Raw genomic sequence first — 20,361 nt, forward strand, 5'->3', positions numbered from 1 at the left:
GAATCGTCTTTCATACGTGGTAATATCAAATCCTTGGGTTCGTAACCCTCTAAGTTCTGTCTTGAGCTTATTGACCTCGGTTCTGGGACGGTACTTCTCGTTCATCAAGTGCTTGAATGCTGACCACGGTAGTGCGTACGCATCGTCTTGTCCCACTTGTTCTAGATAGGTATTCCACCATGTTAACGCAGAACCTGTGAAGGTATGCGTAGCGTACTTCACTTTGTCCTCTTCAGTACACTTACTTATGGCAAACACCGATTCGACCTTCTCGGTCCACCGTTTCAATCCGATTGGTCCTTCGGTTCCATCAAATTCCAAAGGTTTGCAGGCAGTGAATTCTTTGTAGGTGCATCCTACACGATTTCCTGTACTGCTAGATCCAAGGTTATTGTTGGTATGTAGCGCAGCCTGTACTGCGGCTATGTTTGAAGCTAGAAAAGTACGGAATTCCTCTTCATTCATATTCACGGTGTGTCGAGTAGTCGGTGCCATTTCCTTCAAAATAGTCAAATGGAACAAGTTAATCATACAGAATATTAAGAGTAGTTAATAGTATTTCGTAGCATAATATGAACTCATTTATAAAAGCTTTTTCTTCATATTAGCGTTTTATAAGTTTAAATTCGGGTAGTACCTACCCGTTAAGTTCATACTTAGTAGCTAATATACCATTCAACTACTACAATTCTATATGAAAAACTGATTATAATAATATTTCGCGTTCAAACTTTTATACAATATTTTACAAACTTACAATACCGCTTATTTTACATAAAGCATGAAATATAGCACACAATAACTTCGATACAAGATAGTTGTGAAGATAATTCTAGCTAGTACACAAGTCGTTCAGCAAAGGCAATAAAGACACGTAATTCATACGTCCAGAAACAAGTCATGCATTCTGGTTTTACTAGGACTACTTCCCATCCTTGGTCTTGTGGAACATAACCGTTATGGCCATTGATAAGACAGCGTGTTGTAACGTCATCAAAGGGACAAGGGTTACGTAATGACCAACAGTCTCGTAATAACCTAAAAACCTCATTTCTTACCCCAATTACCGACTCCGTCACTTGTGGGAACGTTTTGTTTAATAGTTGTAGCCCGATGTTCTTGTTCTCACTTTTGTGAGAAGCGAACATTACTAACCCGTAAGCATAACATGCTTCTTTATGTTGCATGTTAGCCGCTTTTTCTAAATCACGAAGTCCTATATTCAGATATACTGAGTCAAAATAATTTCTTAACCCGTTGCATAAAATAGCATTTGGGTTCCCCGCAATATATGCGTCAAAGTAAACACATCGTAACTTATGGATTTCCCAATGTGATATTCCCCATCTTCCGAACGAAAGCCTTTTATAAACCAAGGCATTCTTGGAACGTTCTTTTAATGTCTTACAAACTGATCTTGCCTTAAATAGTTGTGCCGAGGAATTCTGACCGACTCTAGACAAGATTTCATCAATCATGTCTCCGGGTAGGTCTCTTAAAATATTGGGTTGTCTATCCATTTTGTGTTTTTATACTGTAAAATAGACAAGAGTTAGATTCATAAAAAATAAAAATAAAAATACTTATTAATACAAGCAATTTTTACATATATCATAAAGCATAAGCACACTATATTACATATATTACACCACACGAATATAACTATCTTATTCCGACTCGCTCATTTCTTCTTGTTCGGTTTTGGTTTGTTTTGCCAAGTTTCTAGGGATATATGATGTTCCCCTAATACGAGCCGTCGTTATCCACATTGGTTTAGAAAAACCTGGTGGTTTAGAGGTTCCCGGGTCATTGTTACAACTTAAGGACTTCGGGGGTTGACGATACATATAAAGTTCATCGGGGTTGGAATTAGATTTCTCTATTTTTATGCCCTTTTTATTATTTTCTTTTGCCTTTTTAAATTCAGTTGGGGTAATTTCTATAACATCATCGGAATTCTCGTCGGAATCCGATTCATCGGAGAATTGGTAATCCTCCCAATATTTTGCTTCCTTGGCGGAAACACCATTGACCATGATTAACCTTGGTCGGTTGGTTGAGGATTCTCTTTTACTTAACCGTTTTATTATTTCCCCCACCGATTCTATTTCTTCTTCCGGTTCCGATTCTTCTTCCGGTTCCGATTCTTCTTCCGGTTCCGACTCTTCTTCCGGTTCCTCTTCGGGAACTTGTGAATCAGTCCACGAATCATTCCAATTTACATTTAACTCTTCATTATTATTAGGTGAGTCAATGGGACTTGTTCTAGAGGTAGACATCTATCACATAATATCAAACACGATAAGAGATTAATATATCACATAATATTCATATGTTAAAAATATATAGTTTCCAACAAAAATGTTAAGCAATCATTTTTAAAGAAAACACGGTCGAAGTCCAGACTCACTAATGCATCCTAACAAACTCGATAAGACACACTAATGCAAATTTTCTGGTTCTCTAAGACCAACGCTCGGATACCAACTGAAATGTCCCGTTCTTATTGATTATAAACGTTCCATATTAATTGATTTCGTTGAGAGGTTTTGACCTCTATATGAGACGTTTTTCAAAGACTGCATTCATTTTAAAATAAACCATAACCTTTATTTCATCAATAAAGGTTTAAAAAGCTTTACGTAGATTATCAAATAATGATAATCTAAAATATCCTGTTTACACACGACCATTACATAATGGTTTACAATACAAATATGTTACAACAAAATAAGTTTCTTGAATGCAGTTTTTACACAATATCATACAAGCATGGACTCCAATTCTCGTCCTTATTTAAGTATGCGACAGCGGAAGCTCTTAATAATCACCTGAGAATAAACATGCTTAAAACGTCAACAAAAATGTTGGTGAGTTATAGGTTTAACCTATATATATCAAATCATAATAATAGACCACAAGATTTCATATTTCAATACACATCCCATACATAGAGATAAAAATCATTCATATGGTGAACACCTGGTAACCGACAATGACAAGATGCATATATAAGAATATCCCCATCATTCCGGGACACCCTTCGGATATGATATAAATTTCGAAGTACTAAAGCATCCGGTACTTTGGATGGGGTTTGTTAGGCCCAATAGATCTATCTTTAGGATTCGCGTCAATTAGAGTGTCTGTTCCCTAATTCTTAGATTACCAGACTTAATAAAAAGGGGCATATTCGATTTCGATAATTCAACCATAGAATGTAGTTTCACGTACTTGTGTCTATTTTGTAAATCATTTATAAAACCTGCATGTATTCTCATCCCAAAAATATTAGATTTTAAAAGTGGGACTATAACTCACTTTCACAGATTTTTACTTCGTCGGGAAGTAAGACTTGGCCACTGGTTGATTCACGAACCTATAACAATATATACATATATATCAAAGTATGTTCAAAATATATTTACAACACTTTTAATATATTTTGATGTTTTAAGTTTATTAAGTCAGCTGTCCTCGTTAGTAACCTACAACTAGTTGTCCACAGTTAGATGTACAGAAATAAATCGATAAATATTATCTTGAATCAATCCACAACCCAGTGTATACGTATCTCAATATTGATCACAACTCAAACTATATATATTTTGGAATCAACCTCAACCCTGTATAGCTAACTCCAACATTCACATATAGAGTGTCTATGGTTGTTCCGAAATATATATAGATGTGTCGACATGATAGGTCGAAACATTGTATACGTGTCTATGGTATCTCAAGATTACATAATATATAATACAAGTTGATTAAGTTATGGTTGGAATAGATTTGTTACCAATTTTCACGTAGCTAAAATGAGAAAAATTATCCAATCTTGTTTTACCCATAACTTCTTCATTTTAAATCCGTTTTGAGTGAATCAAATTGCTATGGTTTCATATTGAACTCTATTTTATGAATCTAAACAAAAAAAGTATAGGTTTCTAGTCGGAAAAATAAGTTACAAGTCGTTTTTGTAAAGGTAGTCATTTCAGTCGAAAGAACGACGTCTAGATGACCATTTTAGAAAACATACTTCCACTTTGAGTTTAACCATAATTTTTGGATATAGTTTCATGTTCATAATAAAAATAATTTTCTCAGAATAACAACTTTTAAATCAAAGTTTATCATAGTTTTTAATTAACTAACCCAAAACAGCCCGCGGTGTTACTACGACGGCGTAAATCCGGTTTTACGGTGTTTTTCGTGTTTCCAGGTTTTAAATCATTAAGTTAGCATATCATATAGATATAGAACATGTGTTTAGTTGATTTTAAAAGTCAAGTTAGAAGGATTAACTTTTGTTTGCGAACAAGTTTAGAATTAACTAAACTATGTTCTAGTGATTACAAGTTTAAACCTTCGAATAAGATAGCTTTATATGTATGAATTGAATGATGTTATGAACATCATTACTACCTTAAGTTCCTTGGATAAACCTACTGGAAAAGAGAAAAATGGATCTAGCTTCAATGGATCCTTGGATGGCTCGAAGTTCTTGAAGCAGAATCATGACACGAAAACAAGTTCAAGTAAGATCATCACTTGAAATAAGATTGTTATAGTTATAGAAATTGAACCAAAGTTTGAATATGATTATTATCTTGTATTAGAATGATAACCTACTGTAAGAAACAAAGATTTCTTGAGGTTGGATGATCACCTTACAAGATTGGAAGTGAGCTAGCAAACTTGAAAGTATTCTTAATTTTATGAAACTAGAACTTTTAGAATTTATGAAGAACACTTAGAACTTGAAGATAGAACTTGAGAGAGATCAATTAGATGAAGAAAATTGAAGAATGAAAGTGTTTGTAGGTGTTTTTGGTCGTTGGTGTATGGATTAGATATAAAGGATATGTTATTTTGTTTTCATGTAAATAAGTCATGAATGATTACTCATATTTTTGTAATTTTATGAGATATTTCATGCTAGTTGCCAAATGATGGTTCCCACATGTGTTAGGTGACTCACATGGGCTGCTAAGAGCTGATCATTGGAGTGTATATACCAATAGTATATACATCTAAAAGCTGTGTATTGTACGAGTACGAATACGGGTGCATACGAGTAGAATTGTTGATGAAACTGAACGAGGATCTAATTGTAAGCATTTTTGTTAAGTAGAAGTATTTTGATAAGTGTCTTGAAGTCTTTCAAAAGTGTATGAATACATATTAAAACACTACATGTATATACATTTTAACTGAGTCGTTAAGTCATCGTTAGTCGTTACATGTAAATGTTGTTTTGAAACCTTTAGGTTAACGATCTTGTTAAATGTTGTTAACCCAATGTTTATAATATCAAAAGAGATTTTAAATTATTATATTATCATGATATTATGATGTACGAATATCTCTTAATATGATATATATACATTAAATGTCGTTACAACGATAAACGTTACATATATGTCTCGTTTCAAAATCATTAAGTTAGTAGTCTTGTTTTTACATATGTAGTTCATTGTTAATATAATTAATGATATGTTTACTTATCATAATATCATGTTAACTATATATATAACCATATATATGTCATCATATAGTTTTTTACAAGTTTTAACGTTCGTGAATCACCGGTCAACTTGGGTGGTCAATTGTCTATATGAAACCTATTTCAATTAATCAAGTCTTAACAAGTTTGATTGCTTAACATGTTGGAAACATTTAATCATGTAAATATCAATCTCAATTAATATATATAAACATGGAAAAGTTCGGGTCACTACACATACGTCCCATGCATAGAGACAAAAATATCATTCATATGGATTGAACACCTGGTAACCGACATTAACAATATGCATATATAAGAATATCCCCATCATTCCGGGATCCTCCTTCGGACATGATATAAATTTCGAAGTACTAAAACATCCGGTACTTTGGATGGGGCTTGTTGGGCCCGATAGATCTATCTTTAGAGTTCGCGTCAATTAGGGTGTCTGTTCCCTAATTCTTAGATTACCAGACTTAATAAAAAGGGGCATATTCGATTCGATAATCCAACCATAGAATGTAGTTTCGATTACTTGTGTCCATCTCGTAAAACAGTTATAAAAACAGCGCATGTATTCTCAGTCCCAAAAATATATATTGCAAAAGCATTTAAAAAGGGATTAATGAAACTCACTATACTGTATTTTGTAGTAAAAATACATATAACATCATTGAACAAGTGTAAGGTTGGCCTTGGATTCACGAACCTAAATTATTTATATATAATTATGTATTTGTCAATATTTGTCTAATACATTAAGTTAAGTCATAGTGCACCACAATCCTAATGCTCGAGTCTAATATACAAAGGTTGACAAAAATTAGTTTGACTCAAAATGATTTCCATTAAAAATGATTATTATATGATTTTAAATATCGTCGTTTTATATTTTTAAAAATATTTTAAAAGATTTAATAGAGTAAATAATATAATTCATTTATTAATAGATCCAATTTTATATTAAAATATACTTTTACATATCTTAAGTAATAAAATTTATAAAGTGCATTTAATATCATAAAAATATTGTGATAGATTCTATTGAGGTAATTATATACATTGTATTACATTTTTATTTGATAAACTAGTATTGATAATAATAATAAGTAACAGTCGTGTTATTTTGTAATAATAATTATTACTATTTTATTAATAAAAATCAACATTTATATTTACTAAAAATGATATTATGGTAAAATGATAATTGTAATTATGATATCTTTAATATTTACGATACTTTTTAATATTAACTTTAAAGTAATAATTTTCATTTAAAAAGATAATAATAATGATATTTTATAATAACAATTCTTAATGATAATACTTTATTGATAGTAATAATAATAATAATAATAATAATAATAATAATAAAGATAATAATAATAATAATAATAATAATAATAATAATAATAATAATAATAATAATAATAATAATAATAATAATAATGATAATGATAATGATAATGATGTTAATAATAATAATTATAATATTAATAATAATATTAACAATTAGATAAAAATTAGAACAACGATATTAACGACGATAATAATAATCATTTTTACGAAATTTCAATTGGCTATAACTTCTAATCCGTCCATCAGATCCCTTTGGCACCTAAAGGTAAAGTTATTAATTTTTCTTTAGTTTTCCAATGACATGCATATCTTATACCTTATTTCATTCCTAGTATAACAACCTTTAAGATTCAACATAACCTATCTAAGGGCAATATCAAATATACAAGCATGCACAATCCTATAATCTCGAGCACTAGTCAGGGATACACTATTAGTAAATAAAAGTTAAGTTATGAGTGCTCACGTATCAATATTGAGGTTCAATATTGTAGGAAAGGTACGTAGACGCAACGGAGATGACAAACACTAGTTTAACCTCACAAGCATACCCATGAACAATACCCATCATCTCCATAGCCATAACTCATAATTTCCTTAGCCCTATCCTACTCATAAAACTTGTCTTGAAATGACCCACTCATGACCTTATCGTAATATTTTATGTATAATACTAATATTATCGCTCCCTAATATCAAATAATAATAAGGTTAATAATATTAATATTTAAAATTTATATGTATGTGTGTGTGTTTACGGAGTGCAGAAGAAAAATGAATCACAAAACTGGATTTCGTTTGATTTAAATGAATTGTGGCCTTACCTACTACACCATTTTAATATATAATAATATAATTAAAAAAAATAAAACGTGTAAATGGTGCCCAATCTTCACGTGAATGAACATGTATCATTTTATTTTTATTATTATTATATATTTATTATATTTAATTTATATAATTACTTATATATTATATTATATTTACGTTGATGGTAAAAATATAATTTTTACAAAAATGACACGGTCGTGGTCTCACGACTCATGTACCACTTTCGGTTTTTCGGGCGCACTTTCGTACATTTAGAAAACTAGCCGTTTACGTTACGCGACGTGTACCTTTTACAAAAATTAGAGTTACTCATCAATAAATTACCTTTATAAAAATATAACTTATAAAATTGAGTGTTGTGGTCATTTACTTCCATAAATCAAAGTCTCGTTGTTTGTCAAAATATTTTATTTTAAATTAAACGTTTTGTGACATGTACCTTTATTAGTAACTAGACTTAAATTAATTAAAAACAAACACACTCAAAGTGTAACTTAATCTTTTGAGTGTTTTGATCATTTCCTTTTATAATTCATAATCTTGTTATTTATTAAAGCCTATTTATTAATATTAGTTTAAAATCAAAACGTTTTATGCCTAATTTAAATTAAATTTTCTAATCTTATACATATTTTTGAAATATTTATCTAATAACATACTAGTTATCCTTTCAAAACTAATTATATAATTTAAGATCATTTACATAATCCAAAATCCTATAACGTTTATGCTTTAAAACTTAATTCTTGATTTCATTCTTTTATGCGTAAATGTTTAGTTTAATTTTCTTAACTTTCTAATTAATATATCTTAATATAACATATCAAATGGGTTTATCTAGTCAACGAATCTTATCCCAATTATTCCTTCTATATGATCAATCGAGTATTATGAAATTCAATTCTCCACTAACTTTTGTCTAATCCTCAATAATAACACTTTTGTTCTTACATGTAATCACTTTTCCAAATATTCCGTATACCGTTAAAAGTAAAGGTTTTCTAATTCAAAGTGGACCTCATAACAGAGACTCGTAATCATAATTCAATGTATCTGATAATTCAATCATTTGATATTATCTTTTAATCTCGTCGATAAACTTACATCGAACAAATACATTTACGTAAAGTTTTATCCATTCAGTACCTTAATAACCTTTCTCAGTTCATAACATAGATCTCATAACCTATATTCATTTCAACTAATCCATTCAATGTCTTATTAATATATATCTTACTTTTAAAAAAAATCACACATATGTATATGTATAAATATTTGATTACACATAATTGTTCGTGAATCGTCAGGCATGGTAAAAGGGTAACTGATTACATGAATAAAGTTTCAAAGCTTTTGAGACTCAACATTACATATTTTGCTTCTCGTGTCGGATACATATAAAGATTAAAGTTTAAATTTGATCGGAAATTCCCGGGTCATCACAGTACCAACCCGTTAAAAGAAATTTCGTCCCGAAATTTGATCGAGGTCGTCATGGCTAACTATAAGAATGTTTTCATGATGAATATGAGTTGATAAATAGAGTTTTATCATCATGGAGTAATATGGATAAAACAATTCATTTATGTGAAGATTAAGAATGAAGCTATCACATAGGAATGAAATGAATAAATGCAGGTTTGACTTAACCGGCGGTGTAGTCAAGATTGATTTTCGGAATTTAAGGAATTTAGAAGAAGATCTCCGTAATAAGATTTGATTCGTCGGTAATTAAGGAGATTAGGATCCTCTTTGGTTATACGTGATAATCTGCTTCGATTGCTCTGTCTATAAATCCACCCCTTTTGTTTCCTTACAACTCACACCTTCCATTCTTTCTCCCTCAGTTCATACTTTAAAGTATTCATCAATATGCTCCATCCCATTCTGATCCTTGATATACTCCTAACTTTCATATCTGTCATTCTTCTTTTTAATCTGCCACCGGAAGAATCTATTTACTTCTACTATACCCTAGGGTTTATAGTGTTTTTAGTTCTCCCGTGTCTTTACATCGCTATTTGCATTGACATTTACGGTTTATAATTTACGGGTGGTTGTTGGGTTTTATCTCTTCCCTTATACTTCAATGTTCCTGCTTCTGTCTTCTATAATCATTGTCATCCACAGTTAATGTTCTCTTCTATTTGCTGCGGTTTATACCCCAGTTTCTATTTCGGAGCTTTGTCCTTTCGTTTCTTCTTCTTGCGATTAAATAGCTCTTGTAATGGTCCATAATTCGTAGGTATGGATTTTAGAATGAACATAGTAATTGTTCTAAGATGGAATTTGAAAGGGTAATATCTTGATTTGTCAAATTACCAGAATATCCTGAAAAAGACCGAATCATCAAGAAATATTTTCTTGATATGTTTAGAGATTAGATAGAATGTCACAGTCGTGTAAATGACACATGATGACGGTATGTTCTGTGAATTATCACTTTCCATTAGAAACTCAACATGAATTACTGCAATATAATGACGTTGATCAAGTGTCATTATATTATACTAACCCATGCATCAGTTCCCAACACTACTTCAAAACATTCATATTTAAATTTTTCAGAATTTAGAAACTAACACAGTTTCTTTTATGTTGCAGATACTACGGAGAGATAAATGATTTCAGATAAGAATAGATGTGAAAATATCTTCAGAGATATGAAGAATATGTATAATGGAAGATACGAAGATATCTTATAATATTTAAGATATGATGATGATGAAGAATATCTGTCTGTGAAGGTTTAGAATAAGAAGTAACGTGTTTGCTAACGATTTTAGGAGCCACTGAATCATTTGAATCCTTTGAAGGCAGATTCAGTCTCTGTGATTTATCCACGGCTTCCTTCATACTTTGCTCAATCCGTTTTTCAGTACCAAATCCTTCCTTTTTCTGAGCTTTACCAACTTACTATCTTTCATCATAAAACTTTTGGCTGTTTAGACCATCTACCATTTTTATGTTTCCTCTACATTTAATGCTATAATGTCTGAATCACTGGTTATCAGTCCGAGGTGGGTTCAGAAGAATCGTTTTTTAGATGATTAAACACTGGTGGTAATATGGTGGAATATGAAAGGTTCCCCAGTAATAATGACGAAAGAGCAACGTATCTATCGGGGTTATAATAAGACTAGTCTGACTGAGAAGTCGAAATTGACTTGCTTGGGCTGTGACAAAATTGGCTACTTTGAAAAGAAATCGAAGTGTTGTTTTTGCTAATAAATGCTAAAGAATTCGACGAGGGTACGTGTTAAACTACGACTTTGGTTTCGAGAGCTTTTCAGGTACAAGACTTCGGATAATGTGTGGTTGGATCATCATCTCGATTGTTCAATGTTTGAAGTGTTTTCCAGGATTTCGAAGGGTTACAAATGCAGATTGTCATAGTCAATATCCAAATGATGAAATCGTCCTGACTCCCGAATGATTTTCATATTCATCTAAGTGTTACGATTAAAAGTGATGTTCTATCACAGTTTTGAAGTCATAGTATAGCGTTGATAGATGTAGGACTTCTAAGAGTGATGTCTTCTGTTAACTCTTGACTCGGATTTTGATTAGAATATGTAATTAAATTTGGATGAGAATAGTTATCTTGATTTTTACAAAAGAATGTATATTGTTGAGAGAGAAGTGAATACAGTTGGTAATTATTGATTCAGATTCAAAAATGTAACATATTAACTGTTGAAATTAAATATCCCTCGGGTATTACCTACCCGTTAAAAAAAAAAATTTCACAATCAATATTTTGAACCAAATTTTCACTTCAATCTCTATGAAATATATGTGAATATATTTTCTTCATATTTAATGAGTTTTAAAATCACATTAAACTCATTTGATTTTCGGCTTGAAATAGAAATGAGTAATCTCTGAATCATTAGAGATTACATAATCTCCATAGAGTATTTTACTTATTGCAATCAGTACTTTATTATTTATTTTTATTGATATTCCTCAGTGAAGGATGTTGACGCTTGAAGAATTCTTGCGAACTTCGCAATGTCCGATTGATGTTTTCTAGAAAGTTTCGAGTGCATCGCAGATGAAAGTATAACATCAAACATGTTGTTGAATGATACACTTGATTTATTATTAAATAAAATTCATTGAGTTGAAGCAGAGATTGTGGTTAACAATGATTAAATTGTTAACGAAGAATGTACATCATAGCATATTAGTAATATGAATTAACCGGATAGTTAAGTTCCATACATAATAGCTTAGTACAAAAAGATTTATTATGGTTTAAAAATTTTATAACTATATAGAGTATATATATAAATTCTTCGGAGGAATTGAGTTAATACTTCATAACTCGTTGATACAATATACTCGTTATTAATTCGTAATGGTTTCCCACAGTGATTCTTGAACTGGCGGGGCTTGTGAGGTTGGAGGTGCTGACGATTCTAACAATATTGACAGCACTGACTGTGTTGGTGAGGCTAAGGGTACTGCTGATGCTGTTGGTAAAACAAGTCTAGCTTGTACTTTACGCACCCTTCTTATCAGGGCTTCTACTCTTCCTTTTTATCATTTCTGTCCACTCATCTGGTTTATGGTTAAAGCTGAAGTATATAATCCCTATGTCTTTAGAGATTACATAATCACCGCAAAATATTTCTCCGATGAGGTTATGAATCAATACTTCATCATTTGTTGTTGTTAGTACTCCTTGGTATTTATGGTGTGTGTGACATTTATATCGGATATACAGATTGGGTATTGAGGTGTGTGATGCGGATGTAATTGTTGGTGGTGGTAATGATCCTGTTGATGTTAATAATGGTGGTTGTTGTTGATGCCGGTGATGCTGCTGGTGCTTTTAGTATTGAGGCTTGCGATGTGGATGTTACTGGCAGTATTGGTTATGCTGCTGGTGCTGCTGATGGTGTTTGTAATCTTCGCACCGTATTCTCCAAAGCCACCACCCGAGCGCGAAGCTCGTTAACTTCTGCTAGTACACCGGGATGATTAGTGGTTGGAGTGAGCGAATGAACAAGATCAGAAATATGGGACATTATGTAATCGTGACTAGATACTCTAGAAATGAGAGAAAAAATGGTTTCTCGAACAGGTTCACCGGTAAGTGCTTCAGGTTCATCGCCAAGAGGGCAATTTGGTGGATGGAAGGGATCACCTTCTTCTTGTCTCCAGTGATTTAGTATATTACGTACCCATCCCCAATTCATCCAGAATAGATGATGGGAGATTGGTTGATCCATTCCGGTGACGCTGCCTTCGGAGCCCGAATGGAAATCCATGTCAGCATAACTGTCAGAATCGGAGGAATTCGAACTAGATGCAAAATCCATCTCGTATAATCGGGGAAATGAATTTTTGATATGAAATAGATTATAGGAGTTAGATTTGATATCTTTCTATACATAATTTACATATGTATATATATTACCAAAATCCCATAAATTACGGAGGAATCTTTGAAAAAAATGTCAGTCAAAGTTCACAGTAACAGATATGCCAAGAAGAGATTTCGTCTATACACTATTATACAATAAATGCAGGAAACGCATTTAGACTTAAGACTAATAAGTAGATAGTTGCTTAAGGATGGTAGTAGATGATTTCCGATTAAAATGATAAGCAAAACTTTTGACATGCAGACACGGTCGAAGTCCAGACTCACTAATGCATCCTAACGACTTATCAGTTAGATACACTAATGCAGACCTGGTTCGCTAAGACCACCGCTCTGATACCACATGAGATGACCCGACCCAATCCATAGGGACGAATACAATAACATATGATTACATCGCGAGGTATTTGATCTCTATATGATACATTTTACAAACATTGCATTCGTTTTTAAAAGACAACCTTTCAATTCATCGAAAGTTGACAAGTGTGCATACCATTTCATAATATCCAAACTATAAATGACCTAATCCGTCATTTACTTAATAATAATCTCTAATGAACTTCAACGACTCGAATGCAACGTCTTTTAAAATATGTCATGAATGACTCCAAGTAATATCTTTAACAATGAGCTAATGCACAGCGGAAGATTCCTTTCAAACCTGAGAATAAACATGCTTTAAAGTGTCAACCAAAAGGTTGGTGAGTTCATCAGTTTATAGTAATCATTTCATTTTAATAGACCACAAGATTTCAGATTTCCATTTCTCATAAACATACGTCCCATGCATAGAGACAAAAATATCATTCATATGGATTGAACACCTGGTAACCGACATTAACAATATGCATATATAAGAATATCCCCATCATTCCGGGATCCTCCTTCAGACATGATATAAATTTCGAAGTACTAAAACATCCGGTACTTTGGATGGGGCTTGTTGGGCCCGATAGATCTATCTTTAGAGTTCGCGTCAATTAGGGTGTCTGTTCCCTAATTCTTAGATTACCAGACTTAATAAAAAGGGGCATATTCGATTCGATAATCCAACCATAGAATGTAGTTTCGATTACTTGTGTCCATCTCGTAAAACAGTTATAAAAACAGCGCATGTATTCTCAGTCCCAAAAATATATATTGCAAAAGCATTTAAAAAGGGATTAATGAAACTCACTATACTGTATTTTGTAGTAAAAATACATATAACATCATTGAACAAGTGTAAGGTTGGCCTTGGATTCACGAACCTAAATTATTTATATATAATTATGTATTTGTCAATATTTGTCTAATACATTAAGTTAAGTCATAGTGCACCACAATCCTAATGCTCGAGTCTAATATACAAAGGTTGACAAAAATTAGTTTGACTCAAAATGATTTCCATTAAAAATGATTATTATATGATTTTAAATATCGTCGTTTTATATTTTTAAAAATATTTTAAAAGATTTAATAGAGTAAATAATATAATTCATTTATTAATAGATCCAATTTTATATTAAAATATACTTTTACATATCTTAAGTAATAAAATTTATAAAGTGCATTTAATATCATAAAAATATTGTGATAGATTCTATTGAGGTAATTATATACATTGTATTAAATTTTTATTTGATAAACTAGTATTGATAATAATAATAAGTAACAGTCGTGTTATTTTGTAATAATAATTATTACTATTTTATTAATAAAAATCAACATTTATATTTACTAAAAATGATATTATGGTAAAATGATAATTGTAATTATGATATCTTTAATATTTACGATACTTTTTAATATTAACTTTAAAGTAATAATTTTCATTTAAAAAGATAATAATAATGATATTTTATAATAACAATTCTTAATGATAATACTTTATTGATAGTAATAATAATAATAATAATAATAATAATAATAAAGATAATAATAATAATAATAATAATAATAATAATAATAATAATAATAATAATAATGATAATGATAATGATAATGATGTTAATAATAATAATTATAATATTAATAATAATATTAACAATTAGATAAAAATTAGAACAACGATATTAACGACGATAATAATAATCATTTTTACGAAATTTCAATTGGCTATAACTTCTAATCCGTCCATCAGATCCCTTTGGCACCTAAAGGTAAAGTTATTAATTTTTCTTTAGTTTTCCAATGACATGCATATCTTATACCTTATTTCATTCCTAGTATAACAACCTTTAAGATTCAACATAACCTATCTAAGGGCAATATCAAATATACAAGCATGCACAATCCTATAATCTCGAGCACTAGTCAGGGATACACTATTAGTAAATAAAAGTTAAGTTATGAGTGCTCACGTATCAATATTGAGGTTCAATATTGTAGGAAAGGTACGTAGACGCAACGGAGATGACAAACACTAGTTTAACCTCACAAGCATACCCATGAACAATACCCATCATCTCCATAGCCATAACTCATAATTTCCTTAGCCCTATCCTACTCATAAAACTTGTCTTGAAATGACCCACTCATGACCTTGTCGTAATATTTTATGTATAATACTAATATTATCGCTCCCTAATATCAAATAATAATAAGGTTAATAATATTAATATTTAAAATTTATATGTATGTGTGTGTGTTTACGGAGTGCAGAAGAAAAATGAATCACAAAACTGGATTTCGTTTGATTTAAATGAATTGTGGCCTTACCTACTACACCATTTTAATATATAATAATATAATTAAAAAAAATAAAACGTGTAAATGGTGCCCAATCTTCACGTGAATGAACATGTATCATTTTATTTTTATTATTATTATATATTTATTATATTTAATTTATATAATTACTTATATATTATATTATATTTACGTTGATGGTAAAAATATAATTTTTACAAAAATGACACGGTCGTGGTCTCACGACTCATGTACCACTTTCGGTTTTTCGGGCGCACTTTCGTACATTTAGAAAACTAGTCGTTTACGTTACGCGACGTGTACCTTTTACAAAAATTAGACTTACTCATCAATAAATTACCTTTATAAAAATATAACTTATAAAATTGAGTGTTGTGGTCATTTACTTCCATAAATCAAAGTCTCGTTGTTTGTCAAAATATTTTATTTTAAATTAAACGTTTTGTGACATGTACCTTTATTAGTAACTAGACTTAAATTAATTAAAAACAAACACACTCAAAGTGTAACTTAATCTTTTGAGTGTTTTGATCATTTCCTTTTATAATTCATAATCTTGTTATTTATTAAAGCCTATTTATTAATATTAGTTTAAAATCAAAACGTTTTATGCCTAATTTAAATTAAATTTTCTAATCTTATACATATTTTTGAAATATTTATCTAATAACATACTAGTTATCCTTTCAAAACTAATTATATAATTTAAGATCATTTACATAATCGAAAATCCTATAACGTTTATGCTTTAAAACTTAATTCTTGATTTCATTCTTTTATGCGTAAATGTTTAGTTTAATTTTCTTAACTTTCTAATTAATATATCTTAATATAACATATCAAATGGGTTTATCTAGTCAACGAATCTTATCCCAATTATTCCTTCTATATGATCAATCGAGTATTATGAAATTCAATTCTCCACTAACTTTTGTCTAATCCTCAATAATAACACTTTTGTTCTTACATGTAATCACTTTTCCAAATATTCCGTATACCGTTAAAAGTAAAGGTTTTCTAATTCAAAGTGGACCTCATAACAGAGACTCGTAATCATAATTCAATGTATCTGATAATTCAATCATTTGATATTATCTTTTAATCTCGTCGATAAACTTACATCAAACAAATACGTTTACGTAAAGTTTTATCCATTCAGTACCTTAATAACCTTTCTCAGTTCATAACATAGATCTCATAACCTATATTCATTTCAACTAACCCATTCAATGTCTTATTAATATATATCTTACTTTTAAAAAAAAATCACACATATGTATATGTATAAATATTTGATTACACATAATTGTTCGTGAATCGTCAGGCATGGTAAAAGGGTAACTGATTACATGAATAAAGTTTCAAAGCTTTTGAGACTCAACATTACATATTTTGCTTCTCGTGTAGGATACATATAAAGATTAAAGTTTAAATTTGATCGGAAATTCCCGGGTCATCACAGTACCAACCCGTTAAAAGAAATTTCGTCCCGAAATTTGATCGAGGTCGTCATGGCTAACTATAAGAATGTTTTCATGATGAATATGAGTTGATAAATAGAGTTTTATCATCATGGAGTAATATGGATAAAACAATTCATTTATGCGAAGATTAAGAATGAAGCTATCACATAGGAATGAAATGAATAAATGCAGGTTTGACTTAACCGGCGGTGTAGTCAAGATTGATTTTCGGAATTTAAGGAATTTAGAAGAAGATCTCCGTAATAAGATTTGATTCGTCGGTAATTAAGGAGATTAGGATCCTCTTTGGTTATACGTGATAATCTGCTTCGATTGCTCTGTCTATAAATCCACCCCTTTTGTTTCCTTACAACTCACACCTTCCATTCTTTCTCCCTCAGTTCATACTTTAAAGTATTCATCAATATGCTCCATCCCATTCTGATCCTTGATATACTCCTAACTTTCATATCTGTCATTCTTCTTTTTAATCTGCCACCGGAAGAATCTATTTACTTCTACTATACCCTAGGGTTTATAGTGTTTTTAGTTCTCCCGTGTCTTTACATCGCTATTTGCATTGACATTTACGGTTTATAATTTACGGGTGGTTGTTGGGTTTTATCTCTTCCCTTATACTTCAATGTTCCTGCTTCTGTCTTCTATAATCATTGTCATCCACAGTTAATGTTCTCTTCTATTTGCTGCGGTTTATACCCCAGTTTCTATTTCGGAGCTTTGTCCTTTCGTTTCTTCTTCTTGCGATTAAATAGCTCTTGTAATGGTCCAGAATTCGTAGGTATGGATTTCAGAATGAACATAGTAATTGTTCTAAGATGGAATTTGAAAGGGTAATATCTTGATTTGTCAAATTACCAGAATATCCTGAAAAAGACCGAATCATCAAGAAATATTTTCTTGATATGTTTAGAGATTAGATAGAATGTCAGAGTCGTGTAAATGACACATGATGACGGTATGTTCTGTGAATTATCACTTTCCATTAGAAACTCAACATGAATTACTGCAATATAATGACGTTGATCAAGTGTCATTATATTATACTAACCCATGCATCAGTTCCCAACACTACTTCAAAACATTCATATTTAAATTTTTCAGAATTTAGAAACTAACACAGTTTCTTTTATGTTGCAGATACTACAGAGAGATAAATGATTTCAGATAAGAATAGATGTGAAAATATCTTCAGAGATATGAAGAATATGTATAATGGAAGATACGAAGATATCTTATAATATTTAAGATATGATGATGATGAAGAATATCTGTCTGTGAAGGTTTAGAATAAGAAGTAACGTGTTTGCTAACGATTTTAGGAGCCACTGAATCATTTGAATCCTTTGAAGGCAGATTCAGTCTCTGTGATTTATCCACGGCTTCCTTCATACTTTGCTCAATCCGTTTTTCAGTACCAAATCCTTCCTTTTTCTGAGCTTTACCAACTTACTATCTTTCATCATAAAACTTTTGGCCGTTTAGACCATCTACCATTTTTATGTTTCCTCTGCATTTAATGCTATAATGTCTGAATCACTGGTTATCAGTCCGAGGTGGGTTCAGAAGAATCGTGTTTTAGATGATTAAACACTGGTGGTAATATGGTGGAATATGAAAGGTTCCCCAGTAATAATGACGAAAGAGCAACGTATCTATCGGGGTTATAATAAGACTAGTCCGACTGAGAAGTCGAAATTGACTTGCTTGGGCTGTGACAAAATTGGCTACTTTGAAAAGAAATCGAAGTGTTGTTTTTGCTAATAAATGCTAAAGAATTCGACGAGGGTACGTGTTAAACTACGACTTTGGTTTCGAGAGCTTTTCAGGTACAAGACTTCGGATAATGTGTGGTTGGATCATCATCTCGATTGTTCAATGTTTGAAGTGTCTTCCAGGATTTCGAAGGGTTATAAATGCAGATTGTCATAGTCAATATCCAAATGATGAAATCGTCCTGACTCCCGAATGATTTTCATATTCATCTAAGTGTTACGATTAAAAGTGATGTTCTATCATAGTTTTGAAGTCATAGTATAGCGTTGATAGATGTAGGACTTCTAAGAGTGATGTCTTCTGTTAACTCTTGACTCAGATTTTGATTAGAATATGTAATTAAATTTGGATGAGAATAGTTATCTTGATTTTTACAAAAGAATGTATATTGTTGAGAGAGAAGTGAATACAGTTGGTAATTACTGATTCAGATTCAAAAATGTAACATATTAACTGTTGAAATTAAATATCCCTCGGGTATTACCTACCCGTTAAAAAAAAAATTTTCACAATCAATATTTTGAACCAAATTTTCACTTCAATCTCTATGAAATATATGTGAATATATTTTCTTCATATTTAATGAGTTTTAAAATCACATTAAACTCATTTGATTTTCGGCTTGAATTAGAAATGAGTAATCTCTGAATCATTAGAGATTACATAATCTCCATAGAGTATTTTACTTATTGCAATCAGTACTTTATTATTTATTTTTATTGATATTCCTCAGTGAAGGATGTTGACGCTTGAAGAATTCTTGCGAACTTCGCAATGTCCGATTGATGTTTTCTAGAAAGTTTCGAGTGCATCGCAGATGAAAGTATAACATCAAACATGTTGTTGAATGATACACTTGATTTATTATTAAATAAAATTCATTGAGTTGAAGCAGAGATTGTGGTTAACAATGATTAAATTGTTAACGAAGAATGTACATCATAGCATATTAGTAATATGAATTAACCGGATAGTTAAGTTCCATACATAATAGCTTAGTACAAAAAGATTTATTATGGTTTAAAAATTTTATAACTATATAGAGTATATATATAAATTCTTCGGAGGAATTGAGTTAATACTTCATAACTCGTTGATACAATATACTCGTTATTAATTCGTAATGGTTTCCCACAGTGATTCTTGAACTGGCGGGGCTTGTGAGGTTGGAGGTGCTGACGATTCTAACAATATTGACAGCACTGACTGTGTTGGTGAGGCTAAGGGTACTGCTGATGCTGTTGGTAAAACAAGTCTAGCTTGTACTTTACGCACCCTTCTTATCAGGGCTTCTACTCTTCCTTTTTATCATTTCTGTC

Source organism: Rutidosis leptorrhynchoides, chromosome 6 (assembly GCF_046630445.1).
Source record: "Rutidosis leptorrhynchoides isolate AG116_Rl617_1_P2 chromosome 6, CSIRO_AGI_Rlap_v1, whole genome shotgun sequence".
NCBI lineage: Eukaryota > Viridiplantae > Streptophyta > Magnoliopsida > Asterales > Asteraceae > Rutidosis > Rutidosis leptorrhynchoides.